We start from the raw sequence: 19,252 nt of genomic DNA, 5'->3' as shown, positions 1-19,252 counted from the left end.
TCTTTGCAGGGCCACACGTGCTGCACATGGAGGTTCCCAGGCTAGGGGTGGGATGGGAGCAGCAGCCACTGGCCTACACCCCATCCACAGCACTCCCGGATCTGAGCTGCACCTGCCTATGCCACAGCTTGCAGCAATGCCAGATCCTTAACCCACTGAGCAAGGTCAGGGATTGAACCCACATCCTCATGGATACTAGTCGGATTCTTAACCCACTGAGCTACAATGAGAACTTCCCAAAATCTTTTATTCTTGGATCTCAAGTAGATGGCTGCCATTAGCTCACATTGTTCTCTGGCGAGTTTTCTTTTCTTTTTTTTTTTTTCCAAGAGAAAGTATTGTTTGTTTCTAATGGCAAAAGTTTGGGAATTATAGAAAAACACATAGAAACAAATATAATCATTTATTCCCACCACTACCCCTCACTGGGCAAGATAGGTCATGCCACTGACTCTGCAGAAACCTTCTTTCTTTCCAACGATAGGTGCACACCTTCGAGCAGTGCTGACGAGACCCAGCACAGGCTGTGTAGGAATCCTCTAAGCAGTGATGCACCAAGGCTAGAAATCACCTTGGTCAGGCCGAGCAGTTTATCATTCTGGAAACTAATGACAGCCCAGCCCAGCAAGACGCTGTCCCAACCAGATATTCCTCCTTTTGCTTCCAAAACATGCCTTGGGCTCAGCCAGCTGGCCTCTTGCTGAACCCTGCCTATACCTGGCCAAGTCCTGTGTGCCTCTGCTGCCTGCCTTCTGTATACCCGCCTCCATCTCCCTCCCCAAGGTCTAGTGCAACTAGACCCCCACCTTCTAAGAAGCCCCTCCCAGCCCAGAACTGCTGTCACTGTGATTACCAGCCTCTCCTCTGGCGTTTCATCATCTCACCGCCCTGTACTATTTAGATACCTTTGTGCCTGAATGAGTTGAAATCTCCAACTGAGGATTTTTCTCCCTCTGGGATCTGGTCTACTGTAGGATAGTCAGGACTTTTGGAAGAGTCAGAACCTCTACCCTGCTACCTACTGGCTCTGTGCCTTTGGACAAGATATTGAATCCTTCTGAACCTCAGTTTTCCCATCTGTAGAATGGGATTATAATAGTACTGACCTGAAAGAATTTCTCTGAGAATCCAAAACATGTAAAGTGCTTCACAGAATGCCTGGGACCAAAGAATTGCTAAAAACAACAACAGAAACAAACCAAAAAAAAAAAAACCCTAAACAACTCAATTTAAAAAAGGGCAGAAGACCTAAATATACATTTCTCCAAAGAAGACATACGCATGGCCAGTGGACACATGAAAAGATGCTCAACATTGCTAATTATTAGAGAAATGCAAAACAAAACTAAAATGGAGGTACCACCTCACACCCGTCAGAATGGCCATCGTTAATAAGTCTACAAATAACAGATGCTGGAGAGGGTGTGAACAAAAAGGAACCCTCCTGCACCACTGGTGGGAATGTAAATTGGTACAACCACTCTGGAAAACAGGATTCACGTTCCTCAGAAAACTAAAAATTGAACTACCCTATGATCTAGCAGTCCCACTCCTGGGCGTTTATTCAGACAAAACTAAAATTCAAAAAGATACATGCACTCCTCTGTTCATAGCAGCACTATTCACAATAGCCAAGACATGCAAGCAACCTAAATGTCCATCGACAGATGAATGGATTAAGAAGACATGGTACATATACACGATGGAATATTACTCAGCCCAAGAAAAGAATGAACTAATGGCATTTGCACCCACATGGATGCAACTAGAAAGTATCATACTAAGTGCAGTAAGTCAGAAAGAGAAAGACAAGAAAGACAAATACCGTAAAAATCACTTATGTGTGGAATCTAAAATATGGCACAAATCAATCTACAAAACAGAAACAGATTCATGGACATAGAGAACGGACTTGTGGTTGCCAAGGGGGAGGGAGGAAGGAGTGGGATGGGCTGGGAGTTTGGAGCTAGTAGATGCCAACTATTACATTTAGAAAGGATAAACAACAAGGCCCTACCGCATCATCAGGGAATTCTATCCAATCTCCTGGGGAAGACTGTGATGGAAAAGAATATTAAAAACCCCATATATATATATATATGGCTAAGTCACTTTGCTACACAGCAAAAATTGGCACAACAATGTAAATCAACTATACTTTCATAAAAATTTAAAACAAAAATTTTAATGTGATGTCATTCAAACTCTCGCGCTGTCTTAAGGAGATGAGGATCATTATTAGTGAAGACGAAACAGGGTCAGAAAGTCTAAATGAACTGCCCAAGGGCTGGGGGTGGTAAGAGGATGAGCCAAGATGCGAAACCCACCCACCCAGCCACCCCCAAAACTAGAAACTTCTGCTACATCACTTGACTTAGTGACGCTCTCACAGAACAGAGCTCTGCATTCAGCAGGCGCTTCATAGGAAGGGGATTGCAGTCTCGTGGTGATCCTGTCACCACACTTCAAAGGGAACAGTTTCTATTTCCAGAGCCCACCTCGATCCCGAGGGAGGGAGGTTTCTCCCCACCCCCTGCTCTGCCGTCAGGATGTTCTTGTTTTTCCTCTGGGCCTATGACTCAGCTCACAGCTCCAGATGGCTTCCTACATTTTCAGCCTTGTTGGCTGGGGTGCCCAGGCCCTGGTAGAGTAACCAAAACCGAAAACATGCTGCATCTAAGAATGGAAACACTCGCCTCTCCGCCTTCCAATATGAAGACCACGGGGTCTACAACTCATGGCGCTGGTCCCTCTAAGGCCTTCTCTTACACCGTGCATCCTTCTAACCCCAAGATCCCCACACTCCACCCCGGCGCATCCTTGATGCCTTGAAGATGATACCCAGAGGTGAACCCGGAGACCAGTAAAGGAGAGGGTCCTGTCACCCTCTGGGTAAATTGACCTTAGGCAATCAAGTGGGGACACCGATAGTACCTGTCTCTGAGGATTGTGGACTTAGGATTGCAAGATAAAATACAGAACGTCCAGTGCTATAGATTTGAGTGCTCGTGGCTCACCAAAATTCATGTGCTGAATCCTAATGCCCCGGGCAATGGTGGGGTCTTTGGGGGATGCTTAGATTATGAGGTCAGAGGCTTCAGAAATGGGGTGAGTCCTGATAAAAGAGATGCCCAGGAGCTCCTTTGTCCATTCCACGTGAGGACACGGGGAGAAGGCGGCCATCTGTGAACCAGTGCCTTGATCTTGGACTTAGCCTCCAGAACTATGAGAAATAAATGTTTGTTTTTAAGCCATCTAGTCTATACTATTTTGTTATAGCAGCTCTAATACACTGAGACACCCAGCTAGATTTGCCTTTCAGTGATTTTTTTAAAGTATGTTCCAAATGATGCATTCACATTTAACTGGGTGTCCTGTAACTTCATTTGCTAAATTTAGCCCGTCGACATGGAGTAAGGAGTGAGGTAACAAATGTGAAAGTGATTTGCGGCCTGTCAAGTGCTGAACACTTAATATCTTTACCATGTGTTGCATACATATCAACCCTGGGGCCACCAGCTTGGCCTGGAGCATAGACCAGGTGGTCTTGGAGTTCCTGTTGTAGCTCAGCAGGTTGAGAAACTGACATAGCGTCTGTGAGAATGCAGGTTCAATCCCTGGCCTCGCTCAGTGGACTAAGGATCTGATATTGCCACAAGCTTCAGCAGAGGTCGCAGATGAGGCTCGGATGTGATATTGCTGTGGCTGTGGCTGTGGCATAGGTCAGCAGCTGCAGCTCCCATTCGACCCTTAGCCCAGGAACTTCCATATGCCATACCATAAAAATAATTTTTAAAAAAAATTTTTTTTTAAAGAACAAGGTAGCCTTACCATCAGGTGATAGAAAATTCACACCACCTCAGCCTGTGAATTTGGAAACCTGGGTCTTATTTGTCAGTTGACTAATCTCTGGACATTTCACCTCTAGGGCTTCAGCACTTCCATCCTTAATTCTTCCAGAGGTACCCATACCTTTGCCTGTGGCTGACTGACTGCCACATGTCCGCCCAGTCTCCTTCCGACTGTGTGGGTGATGATGAAACAGAGGGCACGGCTTATGAGTGAATTACGCAATGAAGGACAGAACTGAACACTGCTCAATACAGAAAAACAAAAGGAAGCAACGAGCCTACCCTTTAGAGGCTCTGCGTTTATGAGGGCTTGGAGACTCTCCTCCCATCAGAATTCTGAGTGGAGGGATTTTGTCATCTGCCTTGTTTTCCCCTACTTAGAACAGGGCCTGGCCCAAGCAGAGTGGAATATTTGATTACCTGAAACCAGTTTAGCTGGCTGCATTCAGGGAAAATAATGTCATAATCTATGGGGAAGGGTGATGCCAGTCAACCTCCCTTCCTTGCTAAAGAGATGATATTCATGGCCCCAAGATTTTTTAGAGCAACTTTTACCACCTCTCAATGGAACCGCCCCCAATCAGTGACCAGCTCAAGTATCCAGTGACTCAGGCCCAAGGGCTGGGTTGCCTGGTCTGCGTTCTCCCAAACGCCCCAAAGATTGGCCGCCATGTTTGTTTGTTTGTTTGTTTTAAATAGATTTGCCATTGGCTACCAAGACACTAATGAATGCCCAGTACCCAGTGGGTGTTTGGATTCCACGACTAGCTGGCTCCACCAGTAAGGGAAGGGCAGGCTGACATCAGGAACTTAGCATTCAGAAAGCCGTCTTGGGATTTGCCTCGTAGAAGCAACTCTCCAAAGGGGGGCCTGATATTGCTGGGGACTTGGGAGTGGCTCGCCGATTCTTGCAGCTGCATCTGGGTCCCCTTGCCTCAGTGTGGCCCTTCACTGAGCTCTACATGAACTGTCACTATGTCAGCATTCTCCCCTATAGTTCTCAAAGCTGCATCCCTGTCACCTGCCTTAATCTGGGCTTCCCCATCTCCCCCAGGACTCTTGCTTCCAGACTTAACCTCCTCAAATCCGTCTTCCCCACCATGCCAGAGTGATCCTTTCGCTAACCAACTGTCCACTGCAATCAGCTTTTTCCATGTGTTCCATTCTATACAATTTAGGAAGCCTGATGCTCTCCCTAACATGTTTGTAAGGATTTTTTGTGGGAGATGAGAGGGAGGCAAGGGTTATACTCCCATGGCCATTTCTGGCTTTGAATACCTGCTTCCACTGAATTAGCCCAGGATGAGGATTGAATACCTTGTACAGGTACACACACACACACACACACACACATCAGTGCCATCTCATCATATATCACATCATCCAGATGTGGCTTTGGCCCTATCTCTATTTTCCACCACCAAAACTCCATACCAGTCATTTTTGTGAGCATCAGAGTTTTCCAATTTTTTCTGGATGAAGAAATTTACATGTCAGTGAAGCATCAACTTAAGTGTTTTTAATTGTGCACTTTTAAATAAATATGAAATGCTTGAATTCATTCCCCTCCTTAAAAAGAGAAAAGTTAGGAGTTCCCGTTGTGGCTCAGCAGAAATGAATCTGACTAGTACCCATGAGAACGCAAATCCAATCCCTGGCCTCACTTCGTGGGGCTTAGTGGGTTGAGGATCCAGCGTTGCTGGAGGTCGCAGACACGGCTCAGATCCAGCATTGCTGTGGCTGAGGTGTAGGCCGGCGGCTACAGCTCTGATTCAGCCTCTAACCTGGGAACCTCCACATGCCTCAGATGGGGCCCTAAGAAGACGAAAAAAAGAGAAAGAAAGAAGTTACAGCACCAGAGATAAGGCTAACGAGGTGGAATGGGAAGATGGAGGAACGTGGGTTCTTGACATCACTGAGTCGCCATCCAGCCCTGGCCCACTTACCTCTTGGACATCCTATTGTAAGAAATAAATAAACTCCTATATACTAGGCTACGGCGAACCAGGTTTTCTGCTCCTTGCAGCAAATACGATCCCATCTGAGGGGTTCCTCATCCAGCACGGAACATCCCTCTTCTCAATAATCTTCAGCCTCTTACCCTCTTTCTTTTTCTGCCTAGCATTTCGTCCCTGGCTGAAGATATACTATTTCTTCATTGCTTACAGCTTCGCTTTTCCATGACGATGTTGGCTCCCATGAGGAAGGAGTTGGTCTCGCTCCCATGATATCCCTAGGGTCGAACACAGTACTTGGCATGTAGTAGATGCTGCATACGCAGTTGTCAAATAAATGGGTTAATATACATTTGATCATGTCCCTCCCTATTTAGAGGAGAAAATTCCAAACTACTCAGATGAACAATCAAGGCCACCATTCTTGCTCCACCTGCCTGTCCCAAGCCACACTTTTTGCTGCCACCTCTGTCTGCACCCCCACTGAGCCTTTGCACGGGCTCTGTCTCTCTGCACGCACACATTATAGAACACCCACCTTACACCAGACCCTCTTGTAGGTCTAGGATATAACTCGATGAACCAGACAGAGAGTCTCCATCCCTGTGGAGGTCAGGCAGACACTGGCCATGTCGCTAGAGTGTGGTCAATCTTAATAAAAGAGGGGATACAGGAATTATGAGAGCTCCCCATTCTCTAGGCAGCGAACTCCTATTCATTCTTCAAAGCCCAATTCCAGCGTCCCCTGTTTTAGGAGGACTTTTCCACGTCTCTGGCCTGGGGTGGGTGCTTCTCGTGTCCCAAAGATCCTTGCTAGACATCCCAAGCCACACAACTCAGCCCACTCTGTTGTCTTGGCCACCTCTTGTGTGTCTCTCCAGCCAGTCTGTGAGCCCTATTTTACTGATTTCTGCATCCCTAAGCTCCAGTGCAGGGCTTGGCCTGGAAGTTCAGTGACTGACCTGTCCCTTCCTTGTCATTGAGTTATTGAGTTCAGTGACTGACCTGTCCCTTCCTTGGCCTGACCGTCCTCCCAGCCCCATTTGCCCTGACTCAGGTTTCAGGCTGTCTTGGTCTCTCCCTTCCACCCTCAGCTCCCCTGGCATTTCTTTATCTTGTCCTGAAATAACCCTTCCTCTCCCGAGGGAAGCCATGGATTGAGGAAGCACCAACTTCCTCTTGGGCTGTCTAAGCAAGGCTTAGGTAAAAGGCCAAGAAAAGTCACCCTAACAATGACTGATTTTATATCTTTGTTTCCCTTTATTCCTCTGGCTAAATTTCCCTCCCCCTCCTTGTCTTGCATTACCACCCAACTATACTCTCTTCCTAGAATGCACCAGATTTCTCATGCCTCTGCTCATGCTGTTCCCGTCTGCCGGAAGTGCTGTTCCCCTACCACTCCATCCTGATGGAGAGCTGCCACACCCTTTGAGGCCCGGCTCATCTGTTACCCCCTCGATATGGCTTCTCCCACGCCCCCTTCCCCATCCACAAGCCAAATGAATGGCTCCCACGGTGCCCCACGCTTCCCTGGCTATGGCCTCAGCCCACAACATTTTGGTGGTTCGTTCACATTACACTGACTCTCCGACAGTGAACTCCTCACCAGCTGGATCACTGACAAGTCTGTACTCAGTCTCTCTTTGTCCTGCCAGTGCTCATCCTGGGGCTTGGCACCCTGAGAAAGCACGTACATGATTGTGGCTGAGGTCTTGGGCAGAGGGTAAGAAGGAGCAGCCACCCCTTTGGGTAATGGCCCTTTAGCTTGTCCCTGGGGAATCATCTTCCCCCTTCCCACCCATCTGGTTTGGGTGGGACTGACCAAGACCCGGGACAGAGCACATGACTCAAGGCAACGCACCCAGAGAGCACAGCTAACCTCAGTGATTATGCGGTGATCGGTAGGCCACCCAAGCCCAGCCAACGAGAGCAGGGCAGCAAAATGAAAGATGAGTATAGAAATTGGGGGAATGGAAAATGAAGGCAGAAGAAAAATGATGCACCATGAAGAAGAGGCAGTGCCCCCAGAAAGTGTCAATGGAGTTCAGGATATTGGACAGTCTGGCTACACTCGTGGCTTTGTGCTCCCAAAGGACTGAAGTGCTCCTACCCTAAAAATATGCTATCATTGTGGGAAAAACAAGGTCTATCTGGAGGTAAATGAAGCAGGATGAGGCTGTGATCTAAGAGCATATGCACTTTGGAGTCAGACCATCTGAGACTCAATCTTAGCCCTGCTGCCTGCTAACCATCCCTTATCCCTCTGGCACTCGGTCTCTTCATCAGGAAGATGAGAATATCAATTTGCGGGGTCACTGTAATAAATAGGAGGTGCGTGGAAGTAGCAGGTATTCAACTACTACTGTGATTGTCTTGTAATTACTAGTTGATCTGGTACAATAACCCAGGGGAGAGATGCCAAGGCCAATGACGAGGCTTGAACTAGGACATAGAGGGTGAGAACAGAGGGGAAGAAGATAGAATAAATATTACCCAGGTGCTGTTAGTCAGAAATCTGTTGTTTGTAAATGACAAAACCCCAACTTTAGAGCATGGGTAAGCAAAGAGGAAAATATTAGTCTCCGCAGCGTTAAACAGTGAGATACCTTTTGAGTGTCACAAATGGCTGGAAGGCTGGGTGCCCTCCTGGCACCCTCTCTCAGGCCCACTTGTCTGTGGGGTGACCTCATTCTTAGGCAACCGCCATGCACGTGGAGGCTCCACTTGCTCCCAGAAGCTGGCAACCCCTGTAGAAAAAGTGAGTCTCATTGTTGTGCTGCCACCATGTTTCCAAGCTGGAGCCAGTCCTGGACAAGAGAAGCTTCTGATTGGCTACGTCCCCCGGCAGTGTGGCCAGGGTGAGTGCTTGAGGGCAGGAGAGAATCCAGTTTTACCCAGGCTGAGAGCCGGGGAAAGGGTCTCCGAGGAACACTGGGATGCAGTCACCCAAAGAAAGGAAGGTAAACTAGGGAAAAAAAAAAAAAAAAACCCTAACTACAGTTGTGCCCTAAAGGGGATTCATAGGGCTCAAGGAGGATTGGATGCGGAAGGCCCAGGAATCAACAGGGTCAGTGCTAACTGGGCGGTTTTGCGCTTGTGGCCCCGTCTTTGGGCCCTGACTTTGGGCCCCGACTTGGCCTCAGGAGCATGACTCAGCATCTAGGCAGCCACACATGGGGTTTTGCAACCGACCTTTCTCCTCCTCCCCAGCCCTGTGTTGGTGCGTCCCTGGGGCTGACCCCAGCTCCTGCCTAGAAATGCCCCCGGCCTGGGTCTCTGCCAGTCCCCTGGACAGGGAGGGTCTCTGGCCTGCTCACCCCAGCTCTCCTATGTCACCACCACCACCACCACCCCCGCCCTGCCACCCCAGGGCAAAGTCTGGTGATTGTTTAGAAAACAGTCAACAGCCACCTCGCCCTTTGGTTGGGCATCTAGCGGCGTGGCTCCCCAGCCCCCGGCCAAGCCAGGGAGAGACCAGGACTGCTTTACAGATGCCCGGGGCGCCCCTGAGAAGAGCACGGTCAAGTGCTTCTCAGCCTCCATGGTGATAAAATAGGGACAATAATAGCGGTCCCACTCAGTCCCCCTCAGTCGGTGAAGAGCAAATAAGGTCAGGCTGCCAGCACATCCTTTGAGAGCGGGAGCTCCCGCCCTCAGCTGACCTTTCCTGAGCACCTACTGCATTCCGGCCTGGGCCGCACAAAGGGACAGAAAGGAGCATGAGTCCCTGCCCCCAGTTGCTTGCAAATCACTCCAGGAGACAGAGGGAAGGATCAGCCCCCAAGTACAGAGTTCTTTTATAGAAGGAAGCACGGGGTATGGCGAGTACAGAGGAGGCTTGCAGGGGACAGCCTAGGGGCAGCTGGGAGGGGCCAGGCCAGGGGGACAGGGACTGAGTTGGCTCCTGAAAGAAAGACTTGCTGGCAGGTTGGAGAACGGAGGGAAAGGGCCGCCCGGGGCAAGGAGCATGTGCCAAAGCAAAAGATTGCTTAGGGAGCTGTGAGTGGAGCCCAGGGCACAGGGAGAGGAGCTGGGAGGAGAGGAAACCGGAAGGAGAGGGGACCAGCGGTTAGAAGTTCTAACACGGGGGAGTTCCCGTCATGGCTCAGTGGAAACGAATCCGACTAGGAACCATGAGGTTTCGGGTTGGATCCCTGGCCTCAATCAGGGGGTTAAGGATCCAGTGTTGCCTTGAACTGTGGTGTATGTCAGGGGCTACAGCTCTGATGGGACCCCCTAGCCTGGGAACTTTCAAATGCCGCAGGCGCAGCCCTGAAAAGCAAGAAGGGAAAATAAAAAAGTTCTAGTGGGGGAGGAGCCAAATCTGATAGAGACCTCTGGTTTGGGTCATTTCTTCAGAAACAGCTGAACAGAAAATCTCTCAGAGTAAATAAGAAATTGACTTAGCGAAGATTTGGGGCTCCCAGGGAAGCTCGGCAATCCAGTGTCTTAGATCCATTGGCACATCTAGTGCCCATTTTGCTTTTTTATTGGCCATACCCGCTTTTTTATTGACTCAAGCCGCTACAGTGACACAGATAGATCTTTAATTTGCTGTGCCACAAGGGATCTTCTTGGTGCTGTTTTTTTATTCCTTTGTTGTCACCCTCACTGCTTCAAGTCAGTCTCCTTCCAGAGAAGTCACAGCGCAGTGGATGATTAGACTATAGCAGTATCAGGAGGAGAGGCACATGGCCCCTGCCTACCCCAGCGGGTGAGGTCAAGGACTCAGCAAATTCCCCACCAGGAAAGCTTGCAGGAGCTGAAGGGGCCTTCCAGAAAGCCAAACACATCTCTTTCTGTCTCTTTCTTTTGTCATTTCAAAATGAACTTACTGTTTGGGACGGGCGAGAGCCCCTTTGCCATCTGTTCCTAGGAGACCGTGTGACCTTGGCCATAGCCTTGTGATCCTGAGTTTCCTCAGCTGAAAAATGTGATGCCAGAGAAGCCCTAGATCTGGCCTGTAAAAGGCCTGTGGGGGCGCACCACGCTCACGCCCTTCTCCCAACTCCCTCCTCCGAGAAGCCTGGGGGCCTCGCCCCGCCCACAGGCCCTGCAGGAGGCTACTCGGGGTGGCAGGGCATCACCCCAGATCGGGTCACAAACCACAGTCTACATGTTTCAAAAGTTATCAATCAAGCTGATAAACTGTTAACTAAAATATGTTTTATTGCCTAACGTGACAGGGCTTCCTGACCTGGAATTAGGCCTAAGGTCGCAGTTTCACACGGGCCTGCGGCAGCTGCCTTCCCATCCTCCAAGTTTCCTTGCCCTGGAAGGGGCTTCCCGGCTAGTAGCCCACACAGGACCCCCACCCCTGGCTGGGACATTTAGCCAGGAATCCCAGAGCCCCGGGAACCTCAGGTATCACCTGGAGGGGACATGCATGGGCTCCTGCTGGGCACAAGCCCTTGTCCCCCAAGACCCCTCCAAGAAGAGGGCCCGATAGGGGTCCTCTGACCTGCAGGGCCCAGGGCTGAAATCCCTCTTGTCCTGACAGGAGGATGCTGGGCAGGGAGTCGGGGGAAAAAACATCAGGTTCCTGATTTTCTTCTTCCCAAGTAAGATCCTGAGTCAGGCCCAGAAGTCTCTGCACTTCATTCCTGCCCCAGCTGCACAACCACAGAGTCAGTCTATTTCGTCTCTGAGCTTCCTTCTGGCTCTGGCCCAGGGTCCTAACGCTTCTTCAGACCAGTGGGGGTCATCCAGAAACTTCCCCAAGCCTTCCTGCCTGGTGCCAGCACCTCCAGGGCCATGGTTATCCTTAGAATGGAGCCCCTGGACTCCCTAAACAGCAGGCCTAGAATTGAGACATAATCAAGCTAACAAACACCTTTCATTGATTTCCTCTGTGACCTGAGCGCATCTGCGCAGTCAAAGCTTGAACAGCCTTTGCCAATACAGGTTCCTCGGTCTCCCGGGCAGGCCTGCCTCCGTTACGGGCCTGTGTACAGCCTGGTTGGTTCTCCCAAGCCAGGCCTGTAATCAGGATCTTTAAAGAAAATAAATGAATTAGGCAAATTGAGAGGCCAGAAGGTTCCAGTGAGTTCTGCACACTGGGGACAGCCCTGGTGTGGATAGATAAGGCCCAGGGAGGAGGGAGGGAGGAACAAGGAGGAGATGGGGGAGGCGCACAGGAGCATTAGGGGAATCGTTATTACCATTTACTGAGTTTCGCCAGAACTTTAATATACATTTACTTAGTGATTTAAGGGTTTTGCAGACCAGTAAAATCTTCTCCTTTCCAATGCCCAATTTTGGGAGCTAAAAAGTGAATGAGTTGTTCACTTTTAATCTGGCCCAAGGAACACATTAAAAAACAAATACTCATTCAATTGTTTATTCATCTGATAAATATTTATTGAGGGCCGACTATGTGCCAGGCACTATTTCAGGTCCTGGGATATAGCTGTGAATGATCTGGACAAAAATCCCTGTCCTTGTGGGGGAAAGTCAAACAGTGGCCCCAAACAGGAAATAACTAATAGATATGCTGCTGGTGTTAAGTACCATGGAGGAGAAACGGGTCAGGGAAGGGGACAGGGCACAGCATGGGTGGGCTGTGATTTTAAATAAGGGTCAGGGAAGGTGCCCTTGAGAAGGTGACATTTGAGCGAAGTTCCGAAGCTGGTGAGGGAGGGAGTCTTGTGGGCAGACAGGTGGGTGGGCTAAGGATTCCAGGCAGAGCGGATGGAAGAATAATGGGCCTTAGCCCTTTCAACCACAAGATAATAAAAATAGAAGAAAGATCATTTCAGAATAAAGGCCAGTCCTTCTTAAGGGAGGGCAATTGGAAACTTATTATGGTGATATATATCTGTGTCTGTCTATCTACATATGATATAGAGAGAGATCTATAGATGTAGACATATACATATTCATTGTCATTATTTTGCTTGTTATGTTCTACAAAGGCAAACACTTTCCCCAAACCAGTAATTATCTGTAGATTAACATACGGTAGTTTATTGTTTACATTTTGTGAGTGAGGAATCTAAGACTCGGGTAGGGAGATGGCCTGGCCCACAGTCACAGCAGCTGGTACACACCAGGCCAGTATTTGAACCAACATTCAGGGCCTGTGCTTTTAACCACAAGCCACCCTGGCCTGCTTTGCGGCCACAACTCTTGACCCCAGCCCTAGGGCTCCATAAGCACTGATTAAAAGAACAGCTTGGTCATCTGGTCGAACCCGATTTTTTCTCCTTTTTCTTCCCCAGACTGTGGGCCCAGGAGGCCAGGGCAGCGTGGATAGCCACTGAGCTGGCAGGACAGAGAGTGGACAGGCAGGGCCACAGCCATTGCACCTTTCTGGAGATCAGTGGGCAGTTCCTTGGCACTGGGCCTGCTGGGGCCTCTTGTGTTGGCATTTGCCCGGATCAGGAAGTCTAGCTCTGCTGGCCAGGTGTGGCCTAGGCGATAGTGTTGTTTCAAACCAATTCATCCCTGAGAGCCAGTTAAGGCACCTGTGCACCCCACACCCTCCGGCTCCGTGCTGGGAACTTTGTAGGCCATCTCACCGAAATGAGAGTGAAAGGTGGGTCCCGTGTTCAGTCATTCACACCCTCATTCGGCCAAAATTTGCAGAACATCTCTTCACTCCAGAGAAGATGGCCTGAATCTCAAAGCTGTGCCAGACGTTGTGCCCTGCATTTGTATTCTCATCTAAAAAAAAAAAAAAAAAAAAATTCAATCAGAGCATGGTATAGGAAGAGGTTTTTGGGGTGGCTGGAGGGGTTTATTCAAGATGGAGTAGACCTGGAGAGGTTTGGAGAGGCAGTATGTTGGGTCTTGCAAAGCTGAGGCCTTGGAAAGTTTAGGTGGGAAAAGGGCGTTCAGGCGGGGGGAATGGCCCGAGCAGAGGCTGTGCAGCCATAAAGAAGGGAGTGTTTGGAAACCAAGAGCCAAGAGCTGACCCTGTGGAACGAGATTTCCCTGCCTAACAGTGGAAAGAGAAGTGGTTAGGCAGAGGGGAGGCTGGGAAAGAAGATCTCCATGTGGCCTTGGGCTAATCGCTTATATCTTTGACTCTGTTTACTGTCCTGTGAATCAGACTTCATTATCCTCATGCTACCTGTCTTAGGGACCTTTTGTAGATCTAAAGGACCTCAGTGATTTTGCTTTGGAGAGAGAGGGGTCCCTTGGTTTCTTCTGGCTTTCTTTTATGCTCCCACAACCCCATTTAGCCTCTGTCCTGTTGGGCATGTGGGACCCAAGTTTCAGTGGTCTCCTCAGGCCTGGCTTCCATTCAAGGCTCATCAGGCCCCCAGGTGCTGCTGGAGGTCAGGGGTGTGTCCCGCTCATTTGCATCCCTAGGGCCCACAACCAGCTCATGCATCAGGTGGGCAGGAGCCTTGGGGTCAGCCTCACCCCAGCCTGAGTCCACAGTTGGGTCAAGATTCCCTATGTCCTCTCCCCGCAGGCTCCATCTCTGAGTCTCAGTTGTCTCACTGGTGAAATGGAACTAGTAACAGGGTCTTTGTGAAACTTTACAGGCAGTGGTGGGTGGAGCTCCCCACCTGACCCATCCCAGGGAGTCCTGCATGATGGGCTGCAGTCACGGGTGTCAACCAGGGCCCTCACCACCTTCCCCAGGAAGTCCAGGGGCCAAGGAGGCTGCCGCTACTCCAGCTTGCAGGAATCCAAGGGTAGGAGGGGGTCCCACCTGACAGTAACTCCAATCAGTCACTTTGCTTAACTCACTCACTCATTCCTTCAAGAAATGTGTACTGAGCACCTGCACAACACCCCCCACAGCAGTGGGTGTTTTGCTGATGCAAAATGTGTGAGACAAGATTTCTATCCTCAAGAGAGAACATAGAAGAAAATGAAAACTAAGCAGAGACTGCTCAGTCCTCGGCCTTGCAGGTTAATTTTCCTCTCCGCCTGGGCTTGAGGCCTCTGTCTCAACCATGCTCGGCCAGAAGCGTCCTAGCTTGATCTGCCTCTTTGTATTCATTTGCAAGGGGTCCTGGAGCAGCACCGCATGTCTTGTGCCTGGCATGGTTCAATCCAGATGTCATTTGGGACAGAAAGAATAACCCAGAACCCTGGAGCAAACTGGGTCCCCACAGTCAATACGAGATCTACTTGTGAATGTAAATGACAGCAAAGTGAAGAAAGAAGGTCCAGACTTCGAAATGAAGTGTTTTGCTATAAAGCTGCTTAGAATGAAGGTCTTTCAGAAGCCATCCGTGCAACTTCCCACTTAACCAGGAAATATGTCCCCTCTAAATGCAGGAAATCATGTTGGTGTGTTGTGCTGGGGTTTCCACTGATTAATAAATAATCGAAAACTAGCAGGCAGTGTATAATTATGTGCCCCTCAGATGGGGCAGGCAGTGGTCTGTCGAGCTGAGAGAGAGGAAAAGACATAGAAACTGGGAAAACATAGAAACTGGGAGGTAGGGGTGTAATAGGGGCCCAAATTAGGTAAGACCTCCCGGAGGCAGCGGCCCGCAGCCAGGTCTGTGGAACTCAGCTGGGCAGGGAGCCGTAGGGCATTCCAGGTAAGGGGCAGAGGTGCAGAGGAAGGAACACGTGTGGCAAACAGACCTGCTTGGCTGGACGGAATGGGTGGAATCTGGTTATACAGGTGGCCAGAGTTGGGCAGCAAAGGGCCAGGAGGCTGAATACTTTCTGCAGCCTAAGATTCCAGGCTGTTGACAAGACGAGGCAGTGACACCATCAAACTCACAAGGCTCCTGGATGGTGGTTTGGTGAGAAGGTCAGCTGTGGCTCCCCTCCATGCCCTTTAGGACTCCTGCCTCACTGGATAGGTAGGAAGAAAGCTATATTTTTGGAGCAGCCTCTGCCTCCAATTCACTGTGTGACCTCAAGCAGGTCACTGTGTTTCTTAGAGCCTCAGTTTCGAAACATGTAAAACTGGAGGGACTGGACCAGATGATCCCAATTGCCTTTCCAGCTCTGGGACTCTAAACCCTCTGATTGTCCATTCCAGACCCACGTATCATCACAGAGCTACTCATTCAGTTTCTTGGCAGTTACTCTCCCCACAAGCCAGCCGCATGGTCACTCTAGGCAGCCATGTTTGCTCCACGTGACCACCGCCACCTCCCACCACCCGCCCCGCTCCCCGCCCCTGGCCCCAGCCAAGCTAGCTGGACCAGATTTCAAAAGATTACTGACCCTGGAGAGACATATTCCATAGCAATCAAACAGATTGTATCTTTGGAGAATAAATGTCTTTTTTAATGAAATGTATTCATATTATTTTTTTTGGCCATGCCTGCCGCATGCAGAAATTCTAGGGCCAGGGATTGAAACCAAGCCACAGCAGTGACAACTGCCAGGTTCCTAACCCACTGAGTCACCTGGGAACTCCTCCTTTGGAGAATTTCAACCAAGATATCTAGGCCCTGGACCATTAGATAGGGCTGGACCAGAGCTTGCAGCAGGAAAAGAAAACTTGCAGGCAATGTAAATCTGCCAGGGAGAGTGGAGCATGTGATCAGAGAGAAGCAGCCTGAGCGTGGAGCTGCAAAGATGTGGGAGGAAGGCTTTGGCTCCCCCAAAGCCCAGGGCATTTCATACAGCCCATGTTCGTATGTTTGCTCTGTATCTTCATGTTCAACTCCCTTCTTCTGCAAACTTTTCGCTGCTACTGCGATGCCAGGGTCTGGGCTCCCTGAGTTAAATGTGCCCCCCCAGCCACCTCCACTGATGCTGCCAGCCGCCACCCTCTTCTCCACCCTGGGGAGTCTCCCCTCTGTCTCATTATTCAAAGGTACTTGGCTCTCTCTCTTCTCTGCAGGATAACAACCTCAAGTTCAGACTTGCTGGTGGTGGAGGTGGTGGTGGTGGTGGTCAGCATGCATAAGTTTCCAGGTCAGGGATCAAACTTCAATAACCAGAGCCACAGCAGAGACAATGCCAGACCCTTAACCCACTAAACCACCAGGGAGCTCCAAGTTCAGACTTTTGAATTACAGAAGCCAAGGAGGCAGACTGTCATTGAGCATCTTCTGTTTATAGCACTGAGCTGCCCGTTTGCGGGGGGAAAGGGAGAGCGAATATAGGAGCACAGAACACAAAGTAACACCCCAACTGGTAATCCCAAGACACCGCTAGTGTGTGTTCCTAATGTCTGTGGTGCCCACTGCTTCTCATCATCTCCCTTCTCCAGGAGGGCCCTGTGGCCACCATCCTGAGGCCCTCCGCTGACATCTGTGTGGGCTTCTGGAACTCCTGTCTGCACAATTGACCCGTTGGCTCTGAGCAGTGAAGGAGAGAGGGGTGGCCGCTGGATCCTGCCCCCCACACCCCCCCTAGAGACAGAGGTGCCGCAGGTGTTGTCAGCGTGAGGACACTTCCCAGAGACGTCCTCCCAGCCCAGGCCACTGGCATTTCTCCTGGCCTCTTCCTCAGTGTAGCTCTAGTTTCTTTTCATTGGATCTGCTCACATCTGACCTCATTTCCTTGCTTAAAACCCTCAGCCTTGGGATAAACCCCAAACTCATCCCTGTGGCTTTCAGAGCCTGGTCCTCCCTCACCTGCCGGTCTCAGCCCTCACCTTTGCCCTCCTCTCATCAGCTCTGCGCTCCAGAATCACGTGTTCTTTTCCTTTCTCCCCCAAATCCTCTGCCTGGGACAGTTTCCCCAGCAGCCTTCTCAGCTGACCTTCCAGCACCACCAGGCAATTAACTCAAATCTCAGTGGACATCGACTGGGTGCCCTATAATTTGACTCCGTTCAGACAGTACCTACCTGGTGAGAGGATCAGACCCCACAAGTTAAGGGCTCGGTCCTGCAAGACTGTCCAGCTTCCCTTTCAGATGCCAGTTGTAAGTCCCGGGTTGTCACCTGTGCAGATTCCGATCTGTCAGCTATAAATCAGAACCCATGACTCTCTCCTAGGGGTTCGATTAATTTGCTAGAGCAGCTCGCAGAAGTCAGGAAAACATTGTCCTTAGTAGATCACCTATTTATTAGAAGAGGATATCAGTCCGCAACAGCCAAATGGGAGAGATGCTTGGGGCAGAGCATGGGGAAAGGAGTTCCGTGCCCTCCAGGAGCTCCCTACTCTCCTGCACCTCCACTGGTTTACCCATTGGAAGCTCTCTAAACCCCACGCTTTGGGGCTCTTATGGAGGCTTCATTACAGAGGTCTGGGGGATGAGACTGAAAATTCCAACCCTCTAATCCCAGTGGGTTCCCCTGGCAACCAGCCCCCATCCTCAGGGGCTTTCCACGAAGCCACCTGATGCACAAACTCAGGTGTGGGCTTCTGAATATCCAAAGACATCATCTTTATGGCTCTTAGCATTTAGGAAATTCTCAGGGTTTTAGGAGCCCTGTGCCAGAAACACGGATGAAGACCAAATATGTATTTATTATAAAGCACAGTATCACATACCTAGTCATACACTCACACATATGTGCATAGATGTAAAGAGGAGCATAGGGACAGGATCTATTATTGGACCTGTGGCTGGCATGGAAAGAGGCAGAAGCCATAAACAGTGAAGGGGACGAATGACACAGCTTGGGTTGAATGACACAGCTTGGGTCCGAACCAGGGAGGGGAGAGCAGGTTGAATTTCAGACTCCTGGCTCTCGCCCGGCTTTGCTGCATTGACACGGAGGTTTCCTTGGGGGCGAAGGGGCTGCTGTCTCTCCTGAAACTCTTCCTGCTCACAGCCGTCCACATGACAGGACTGGCAAGGAGCTGTGCTCGCTGCGGGGGAGGGGGAGACTGGGCCCTTGTCCCGGGCACCCCCACCCCCAGACTTCCACCTTACCTGACTCCAGCAGCACAGACACACTGACAGAATCGGCAGAATATTTTTCTGATTTCTCCAACTTGCCAGTCTTTTGTTGATTGTGCAGGCAGGGTCTCCAAGAGATATTTGCACACCCATGTTCAGAGCAGTGTTGTTCACTGTGGCCAAAATGTGGAAATAACCGAAGTGTCCAACAGACCAGTGAATAAGCAAAATGTGAAATAGACATGCAATGGAATATTATTCAACCTTGAAAAGGAAGGAAATTCTGACCCACGCTGCCTCATCATGGATGAATCTCAAAGACAGTATGCTAAGTGAAATAAGCCAGTCACCAAAGAGGACAAATACCATATGATTCCACTTACATGAGGAACTTAAAATAGACAAATTCATATAAAGAAAAATTTAGAATAGAGATTACTAGGTCTTGGGAGAGGAAGGGAGAGGAAGAATTATTGTTTAATGGGTACAGAGTTCCTATTCAGGATGACAAAGGTCCTGGAGACGGATGGTGGTAATTGATGGTCGCACAACATTGTGAATGTCCACAATGCCACTGGACTCTGCACTTAAAAATGGCTAAGGTGGTGGAGTTCTTGTCATGGCGCAGCAGAAACAAATCTGACTAGGAACCATGAGGTTGCAGGTTCGATCCCTGGCCTCGCTAAGTGGGTTAAGGATCCAGTTTTGCCATGAGCGT

The 19,252-nt window shown here is 49.8% G+C and overlaps 2 long non-coding RNA genes and 1 pseudogene across 46 annotated transcripts in view; 2 read left to right on the top strand and 1 right to left on the bottom strand.

Annotated features, from left to right (window-relative positions):
- Positions 1-19,252, top strand: part of LOC102164818 (uncharacterized) — a 481,497-nt gene that overhangs the window by 396,317 nt on the left and 65,928 nt on the right. Inside the window, exon 6 of one of the 45 annotated variants that reach the window (XR_014831572.1) lies at positions 485-3,255. The exons of the other annotated variants lie outside the window; for them this stretch is intronic. This is a non-coding gene — a long non-coding RNA (uncharacterized LOC102164818). Of the gene's footprint in view, positions 1-484; positions 3,256-19,252 lie in introns of those variants that run through there. 45 annotated transcript variants of the gene reach the window in all.
- Positions 12,142-18,732, bottom strand: LOC106508163 (uncharacterized). The gene is made up of 3 exons (XR_001304769.3): positions 18,568-18,732; positions 17,534-17,747; positions 12,142-13,471 (listed from the first exon to the last, which is right to left on the bottom strand). It is a non-coding gene; the product is annotated as an uncharacterized LOC106508163 (long non-coding RNA).
- On the top strand, positions 14,719-15,101 carry LOC146395613 (cytochrome c oxidase subunit FA4 pseudogene; annotated as a pseudogene).

This window comes from Sus scrofa, chromosome 16 (genome assembly GCF_054392235.1).
Source record: "Sus scrofa isolate SSC_HxYL_T2T_F1_AM1 chromosome 16, Sscrofa_HxYL_maternal_Yorkshire_Landrace_v2.0, whole genome shotgun sequence".
Taxonomy (NCBI): Eukaryota; Metazoa; Chordata; class Mammalia; order Artiodactyla; family Suidae; genus Sus; species Sus scrofa.
Note: the sequence above shows the minus strand (reverse complement) of the source record. Positions and strands in the feature narration are given on the sequence as shown.